The sequence below is a fragment of the Aphelocoma coerulescens genome, chromosome 1A (genome assembly GCF_041296385.1).
Source record: "Aphelocoma coerulescens isolate FSJ_1873_10779 chromosome 1A, UR_Acoe_1.0, whole genome shotgun sequence".
In the NCBI taxonomy this organism is placed as follows: Eukaryota; Metazoa; Chordata; class Aves; order Passeriformes; family Corvidae; genus Aphelocoma; species Aphelocoma coerulescens.
In genome coordinates, this window is record NC_091014.1 from 64,609,003 (window position 1) to 64,617,480 (window position 8,478).

The 8,478-nt window shown below is 46.4% G+C and overlaps 1 pseudogene; it reads left to right on the forward strand.

Annotated features, from left to right (window-relative positions):
* Positions 1-435: 435 nt before the first annotated feature.
* Positions 436-1,035, forward strand: LOC138104746 (zinc finger matrin-type protein 2 pseudogene; annotated as a pseudogene).
* The last annotated feature ends 7,443 nt before the right edge of the window (positions 1,036-8,478 follow it).

Sequence of the window (8,478 nt, forward strand, 5' to 3'; positions counted from 1 at the left end):
AGAGCTACATAACCACCACTGGACCTTCAGAGGGAGACCAGACCCTTCTACAGGACCACCACTTCAACAGAACCACATCTGTCACCCCAAGAGGACTGCAGCCACCACCCTGCCCAGCGGGGTGTCACGTTGTATCCTGACTCTGTCAGGTTAAGCAGTGTTTCTGTATTATTGCCTTGTTATATATAGTAGTAGGCAACTGTTGTTCCTATTTCTCATCTCTTTCCCTGGAAGCCCCTTAATTTCAAAATTATAATAATTTGGAGGGAAGGGGGTTACATTTTCCATTCCAAGGGAGGCTCCAGCCTTCCTTAGCATTCATTTCCTGTCTTTCAAACCAAGACAAATCGTGGTGCCCAATGTGCGGCTTGAGGGCATCGAGAGAGAAGGGTGAAAAAGGAGTAACAGTTCTTGGTGCTGTGTCCTCAGCTCAACATGGCATCAGGCAGTGGGACCAAGAATCTGGACTTCTGCCAGAAGTGGGACAAGGATGAATATGAGAAACTGGCAGAGAAGCGGCTCACAGAGGAGAGAGAAAACAAAGATGGCAAACCAGCTCAGCCTGTCAAAAGGGATCTTCTGCGGCACCGAGACTACAAAGTGGACTTGGAATCCAAGCTGGGGAGAACCACTGTCATCACCAAAACCACCCCTCAGTCAGGGATGGGAGGGTATTACTGTAATGTATGTGACTGTGTGGTGAAAGATTCCATTAATTTCTTGGATCACATTAATGGCAAAAAACATCAGAGGAATCTAGGCATGTCCATGCGGCTGGAGCGTTCCACACTGGACCAGGTGAAGAAATGCTTTGAGGAGAACAAGAAGAAGATGGCAGAGAAGCAGAAGGACTATGACTTTGAGGAGAGGATGAAGGAACTCTGTGAGGAGGAAGAGAAGGCCAAAGCCTACAAGAAGGAGAAGCAGAGAGAGAAGAAGAAGCAGGCAGAAGAAGATTTGACCTTTGAAGAGGATGATGAAATTGCAGCTGTGATGGGTTTCTCTGGTGTCGGCTCAACCAAAAAGAGCCACTGAGCAGCTCCGGACTCTCTTCTTTCTCTAAACAGCTTGGTTTTGCCCAGGGTACTCTGGATAATTCTTTAAAGACTTGATTGAGGACTTGCATGAAAATCTACCAGTAGAAATTGGCTGGAAGAGTTGAAAAGCGATTCCATGCTCTACCTCTGCTGCAGATCAAGCTCTGCATCTCATTAGCTTCCTTTCTCCTGTGTCCTAGATCTGGCTGCTCAGCTGCTCTGTGGCTGTGTGTGTGCAGAGAAGTGCTCTGTTTGGTACTTTTTTTGTCAATAAAGTGCAGCCATTATGTATAGGTGGCCTGGTTCAGGATTAATCTAGTTGTCAACCAGGCCCTACTTGTCACCCAGGCTGTGTTTGAGATGCTGGGAGGGATTCAGTTGCTTTTAGGCTCATAACAGAAGGAAATGTGCCGCAGCGAGCAGTGTGAGAGGTGCATCTTTATGGCTTGTGCTGAGCAGAGCTGGTGGCTGCATGGAGTCTGGGTTACTGAAACTTTCCTGTGTGTTTTATCTGCAAGGGAGACTTCCCTCATTTTCTTTGTGTTTTATCCCATAATTTCAGTAACTGTAAGGTAGGGGGAAATTTTTTCCCCATTACTGGTCTAGGATAGAGCCAATGTAAGAAAGGTGTGTACAATTTGTCAGAAATAAATGGAACGTTTTATTGAGCCCATAATGCCTCTGGTCATCAGCAACAAGATGCAATGTACCAATGGGCCCGTGACCGGGGGGTGGACCTTACTATGGACAGCATCTCACAGGTCATCCACAGCTGTGAGACCTGTGCTGCAATCAAACAGGCCAAGCGGGTGAAGCCTCTGTGGTACGGTGGACGATGGTCAAAGTACAGCTATGGGGAAGCCTGGCAGGTTGATTACATCACCCTTCCCCAAACCCGCCAAGGCAAGCGCTACGTTTTGACCATGGTGGAAGTCACCGCTGGATGGCTGGAGACCTACCCTGTGCCTCATGCTACAGCCCGGAACACCATCTTGGGCCTGGAAAAGCAAGTCCTGTGGAGACATGGCACCCCTGACAGGATCAAGTCAGACAACAGGACTCATTTTAAGAATAATCTTATAAACACCTGGGCCAGAGAACACGGTATTGAATGGATCTATCATATCCCCTATCACGCATCAGCTGCTGGGAAAGTTGAACACTGCAATGGACTACTAAAGACCACCCTGAAGGCACATGGCAGGGGGACCTTCAAAAACTGGGAAGTAAATTTAGCAAAGACCACCTGGATGGTCAATACCTGAGGGTCCATCAATCGAGCTGGTCCTGCCCAGTCCAAACCCTTGCACACAGTGGATAGAGATAGAGTCCCTGTGGTACACCTGAGAGGTATTTTAGAAAAGATTGTTTGGATTAGTCCCACCTCAGGCAAAGGCAAACCGATCCGTGAGACTGTTTTTGCTCGAGGACCTGGTTACACTAGCAGAAAGCTGGGAAAACCCTTTGTGTACAACAAGGAGACCTAATCTTAACTGAGAACTGTGTGTAAGGTTTCATTGTGTATATGTATAAAAGTAGAGTTTAAACAGGGTACTGATTAGGATATTATGATGCAGATGGTAATAGAATAAGGGGTGGATAATGTCTTAGGTTGTAACATAAGATGTAACCAGAAATATGTATTCTATCACCATCTGTCAGGACGAGGTGGAGCAGGGTTCCTTATCTCTTCCAGGACACATCCCTGATAACTCCCTCTGGGGGGCTATCTTTCTACTAATGGGCCATCCAGCCTCACTGTGGGACTCATATAATTACATCATCCCATTGTGAGGTGCTCCACCCAGGGGGAGGAACCAAGCATCCCTACCTGGATGTAATCTGAGGTTTGGAACACCACAGGCAGCCCTTTCCTGCTGGATTCCCAGAGGACAAGAGCTACATAACCACCACTGGACCTTCAGAGGAAGACCAGACCCTTCTAAAGGACCACCACTTCAACAGAACCACATCTGTCACCCCAAGAGGACCGAAGCTGCCCCTTAATCAGACTGCAGCCACCACCCTGCCCAGCGGGGTGTCACGTTGTATCCTGACTCTGTCAGGTTAAGCAGTGTTTCTGTATTATTGCCTTGTTATATATAGCAGTAGGCAACTGTTGTTCCTATTTCTCATCTCTTTGCCTGGAAGCCTCTTAATTTCAAAATTATAATAATTTGGAGGGAAGGGGGTTACATTTTCCATTCCAAGGGAGGCGTCTGCCTTCCCTAGCAGACACCTGTCTTTCAAACCAAGACAAAAGCACAATTCTCAGAAGAAAATCTCTGTTTTTCCACTATAAGAGCTGTGTTAGTTCCTGTATTAACTAACACAGAATACACTAGATGGGATCCATACATTTTTATACGGGTCAAGTGCTAATATAGGAAAAGTGCTATCTTAATCAACGTATATCTTTATCTAGACATCATCAGTTAAAGTGATCTTGAGGCAGCTCAGAAGCTGCAGCAAAAGGTAGTTTGGTAACCTAATTTTATAGTGCAGATGCCAACATCAGAAGCTTCTCCAGGCTCACAAGTGGCTAAACTCTGTCTCCTTTCCAGAAGAGAGGGTAAAGTTGTCTCGGTTTGAAAGACAGGTGTCTGCTAAGGAAGGCAGAAGCCCCCCTTGAAGTGGCAGATATAACCCCTTTCCCCCTGAGTTACTATGATTTTGAAATCAAGGGTCTTTAGGCAAAGATGTGGGAAATAGGAATAACAGTTCTTTACTATATATATATTTATAGATAGATAGATAGATAGATAACCAGTCGAACAAAACAGCAACAACTATGACAGTAACAGCACACACAAACCCAGTCCCAGCCTTCTCGGCTGTCAGGCTACTCCCTCTCAGGTGCAGTTCCACTCGCAGCCAGCAGGGATCGCTGGCGGCTCCCGGTGAGCAGGGCGGGTGCGATGGTTCCCCCGCGGCTGCAGGAGGCGCTCCGGAGCGAGCTCGGGGAGCACGCGGCCCCGGTGCCCTGGGATCCCGGGAAGGGATGGAACAAAGGCTTCACAAACCCTGGTCAGCCGGTCCTGGACTCCCGGAACAGCAGACTGGAAATGGCAAGGCCGGAGCGGCAGGCACAAACACAAATCCCGGGTGGCAGACGAGATGTATCCAAAAGGGGAACCCCCCGGGGCTCCAGGCAGGCAGGGTAAGCACGGCTACAGCGTAGCGAAGGCTCGAAACAGCAGCGGTGCAGGGCGGCCACAGCCCAGCCTCCAGCAGGGCAGGGAAAGCAGCCTTGGGATCCCGGTGTTGGTTCCAGCAGAGAGGAAAGACGCCGAAAACGGGAACCAGCAGCTCTTCTCTCCACGGCTTCTCTCTCCAGACGCTGAGAGCGAACTCCCAACACGCCCAGGTGAAACAAAGAGTAGCCAGGCCCACCCCACCCCTTAAAACGGGGTGCTTTTGTCTTTCTTAAGTACAGTCATTTGTCCCCTAGCAACATGCATATGGGAGAAAATTCCTCTAACAGAAAAAAACTAGGACAAAACTAAAACCCCAACAAAAGTAAACCTAGAAACTCTTGTGAGTATTCTTTCCAAATCAAAACCAAGACCCCTTGGCAGCACAGAGTAGAATGAGTTCTCAGCACCAGATCTACAGAGTATATAAAAATCAGCCCTGGAGCCTCAAGCTCCCCTTCTGTTCCCAGGGTGTGAGACAAAGGGAACAGGAGGATTTAGGCAAACACACTGACAAAATGCAGTATTTTATTTCTAATACCCACACATGGAGGCACACGTGCTGTGCATGCAGCAACCCATGTGCACACAAATGAAAACACAACTGGGGATTCCAGGCCCTCACCCTTAGCTGCTGTAACAGCATTTAGGAAGCTCTCAGGAAAACCTAATACAGGGTCCCTATAGAAAGGGCTGGAATGTTGGGATACACTGGATACACTACTAAAACTCCTGTTTCCACATCCAAGACTTTGGCCTGGCTCTACAAGGGTTTATACTCTTTGAAGTAGGTTTCTAAGAGCAAGTGCAAGCTTATCTTCCATCATTTGCCCTACTCAGACACATCCTGGTCATGTAGAGACAAGAAAAGACCTTGCTTCCTTCTTCAGGGACTCAGTTACCAAATAAACTGGTGCCATCCTGAGGGGCCCAGGTCACCTTCTACCACAGCAGCAGCAGAACCATCTCCCCAAACCCACAGTGCATTCATAACCAGCTCTTTCAAAACTCGATCTGGAACAATGCATTTTCTAAAACACCCTGGCTCAGATTGGTGGGGAAGAGCCCAAATCACACACCTCACAGCCTGGCTCCTCAGAGCCCAGTTAACCCTTGTGTGCAGATTCATCCTGAGGATCTCACAGTAGCTCTGCTTCTCATTGACCTCTGCCTAAAACCCCCACATGGTGAAAGGAGACTCCTCAAACCTCCACATGGTGAAAGGAGACTCCTCACACCCCACCCTGTGGGAGGAAGTTTGTGGGAAGTGCGGCAGCAAGGCTGGAGACCAGATCACCCTGTGTCCATCTGCCTCTGCTGCAACAGCATCAGTGGTACCATGCTGGGGATTTGCTTTGCATAAAATCTGGAAGGAAAAGGGTAGGGATTTGTAATTGTTAGAACCAAAAGCAGAGTTAAGGCATCACTGCTCTAGCAGCATCTAGAAGTGCATCCAGCACATGGCTTGGAGCAGAAAAGGGTGCTGCTGAGGGTAAAAACAGGACTTACACTTCCATCACTGCTGGGCTGCCCTGAGAAACTGAACACTGCAGCAACCCCCAAACAAATCTTTGGGTTATACTGGGATTAAGAGGACATTTGACACTACATCAACACCTTCAAACCAACAGCTTGACTCTTGCTTCTTTCTGAGTGACTTGCACACTAACATGTATCAAAACTTCAGCAATTCATCAGCAAATGAAATAGTATCTAGAATAGCACTTCAGAAGCACCACACGGACTCCAGCTGACAGCAAACAAAAGATATGGTATTTTTAAACACAAACACACAAAACCTCTCCATGGGGTAAAGGGAAAGCAGGCAAATCAGCCCAACCACAGAGCTGGTTGTCTAAACACACCTAGTTGTTTTTTCACAAGGAAAAGTTGAGTGGAGGCAGCATGGATTTATCTATTCCACTCCAGGAAGAATTTGGCAGTGCAGGCAGTCACTGAATCAGAGTTCTGCAAGACACAAGAACACTACCATGTATTTCAGAGAACAGCCTGTGGATGCTGGCATCAGCTCTGATGCTGAGAGCAGAAACAGCAACCTGGCTGAGCCCAGAAGTGGGTTATCTTCAAGTCTCTATCTTGGTCTCCCTGGTCCTCAGGTTGTCCTTGCTGTACCACCCACATTTGCCCTGCTTCCCAGATTGTTGTCTCCCTTTCCCTTTTTCTGTGGGTCTCACTTGCACAGTGGGCAATTCAGACAATCTCTTCCCACCCCAGGGTCACATCCCCTTTTCTTGGGATGACTCCCATAGCTGGGGATTCCCACAGCACTCTCTTCTTGCTCTTCCACTTCTGCCTTAAAAACCAGACCACCTCTACTTGGCAGTCTGCCTTACAGGACTCTGGGCAGTGGGGAAGATTCAGGCAGATTTGTGTGTATGCTGCTTTTTCTGAGGCTGAAGGATTCTCTTCCTCAGGTTTTTAAGTCCTATGTCTCAGTCAGCTTTTGGTTCATTTCCTCCCATCAGTCTTATTAAGACAGATCTTACAAAGGCAAATTAAAGCTGCTCCTACTATTGTGTTTTTTACTGTATTCACATCAAAAGATAACTAGATCCCTGGTGAAATTGCCTGGTTAAGTATTTCCCTGTGGCATTGCATTTTCTAGGTTTGTCCTGATGGTGTGAATCAAATATTGATTAAAGGGGGACAACCACATGAAATGAAAACATACAGAAGCGTAAATATGCACACACCAATAAACATGCACTGGGTATAAATCAGTCAGCAGGTCGGACACCAAGAAGGTGATTGTGAGTGTGTAATAGTGGTTCTGTGTAGCCTGGATTGTACAGGGGTTGTGCAAGGACACAGAGGATTCATCCAGCCTGCACATATTTAGCTATTGACATTAAGGATGCTCCAATAAAAGTACCTAGGCCAGAACCTACTGTACAAGATAAGCCCATGAATTAATTTACACTGTGCTGATATGCACAAAGGTCACATCATTCTCAGGCTTTGTCTAAAGGCAGTTTAGGCTGGAAAAAGGTTGGGTTAAAATCAAAGTACAAAGATGACAAATATAAGCTAGGATGAAACCAGCAGAGACAGGTACTTGTAGGGACTGAAAACTACCAAAATCCTCTCATCTCAGGCTGCATCACAAAACTTCAGACATGGATTTATTCTGCCAATGAATTTTTAAATATTCACAAGTGTTTGTGGGATTAGGGTCTCAGATAAGCAAGATAAGGAACTGATCTAATTCATAATGTAATGCCACCGAGGAGCACAGTGCCATCAGCCATCAGGTCAGTGCATTGTGCTCAGCATATGATTCATTGAACAATAACATATAATCATATTTGATCACAGTGAGCTAGCTAAGGCTGGAAAAGAATAATTACGTCTTCTGCTATCAACCCTCAACTCATAAATTACCACAATTATTGGATTAACTTTGCTCTGAGCCCTGGGAAAATTTTTTTTCCCACTTTCTACAGTAGGGGGAAGGGGATGAACAAGTGTTAAAGGAGGAGGAAAAAAGAGTTATTAAACTGTACTCCAGTCATGGATTACTAACTGCAAGCAGACCTCTGGATATGGTTGACTGACTGTCTGGAAGGAGAAATGTAGCCTGGAAAGGCCAGGATGCACAGGCAGCCCTTATTCTGCCATTTTCTATGTTTGGAGCATTTGATGTGGGAATCTAACATTCAGTTCAGTTCCTTGAGATAGAGGTAGATATTTCTTAAAATTGCCAGTAGAAATAAAGAATAAAGGACTAAGGGAGGCTGTTTTGCTTGAAATGCTTTCAAAGCCTGCAGCACTATGATAATACTGATGTTTTGCTGACTGCTGATCCAGTGGACACCACACACTGTGATGACCAAAGCCAGACAAAGAAATGTTTGTTGAGGGTAGAGCATGGTGTGGCAGGGAATATTCACTCTGCAAACACCTGGGCCTGTGCAAGTCTCTCTGCAGAGATCTTGTCCTGCACTTCACCCACACACTGCTTCACTTCACAGCAAGTAAACACACAGACAAACCATAAAATAATTATACCTGGTGAAAAGGCTTTAAAGAACCCTTGCACAATCCAGGAATTAGAGAGGTCACCTCAACACAGGTATAAAAGCAGCTGAATTAAGCATAAATCTGCCACTTCCTACCATTTTAATGCTTAACTTTGGTGTTCTTTTAGCAGAGTCTAGATACAGCATACAGCATTTTGGTTCCCAAATAACAGAGGTGAGGTGACACAGCTCAGGAGGGCTTTGAAC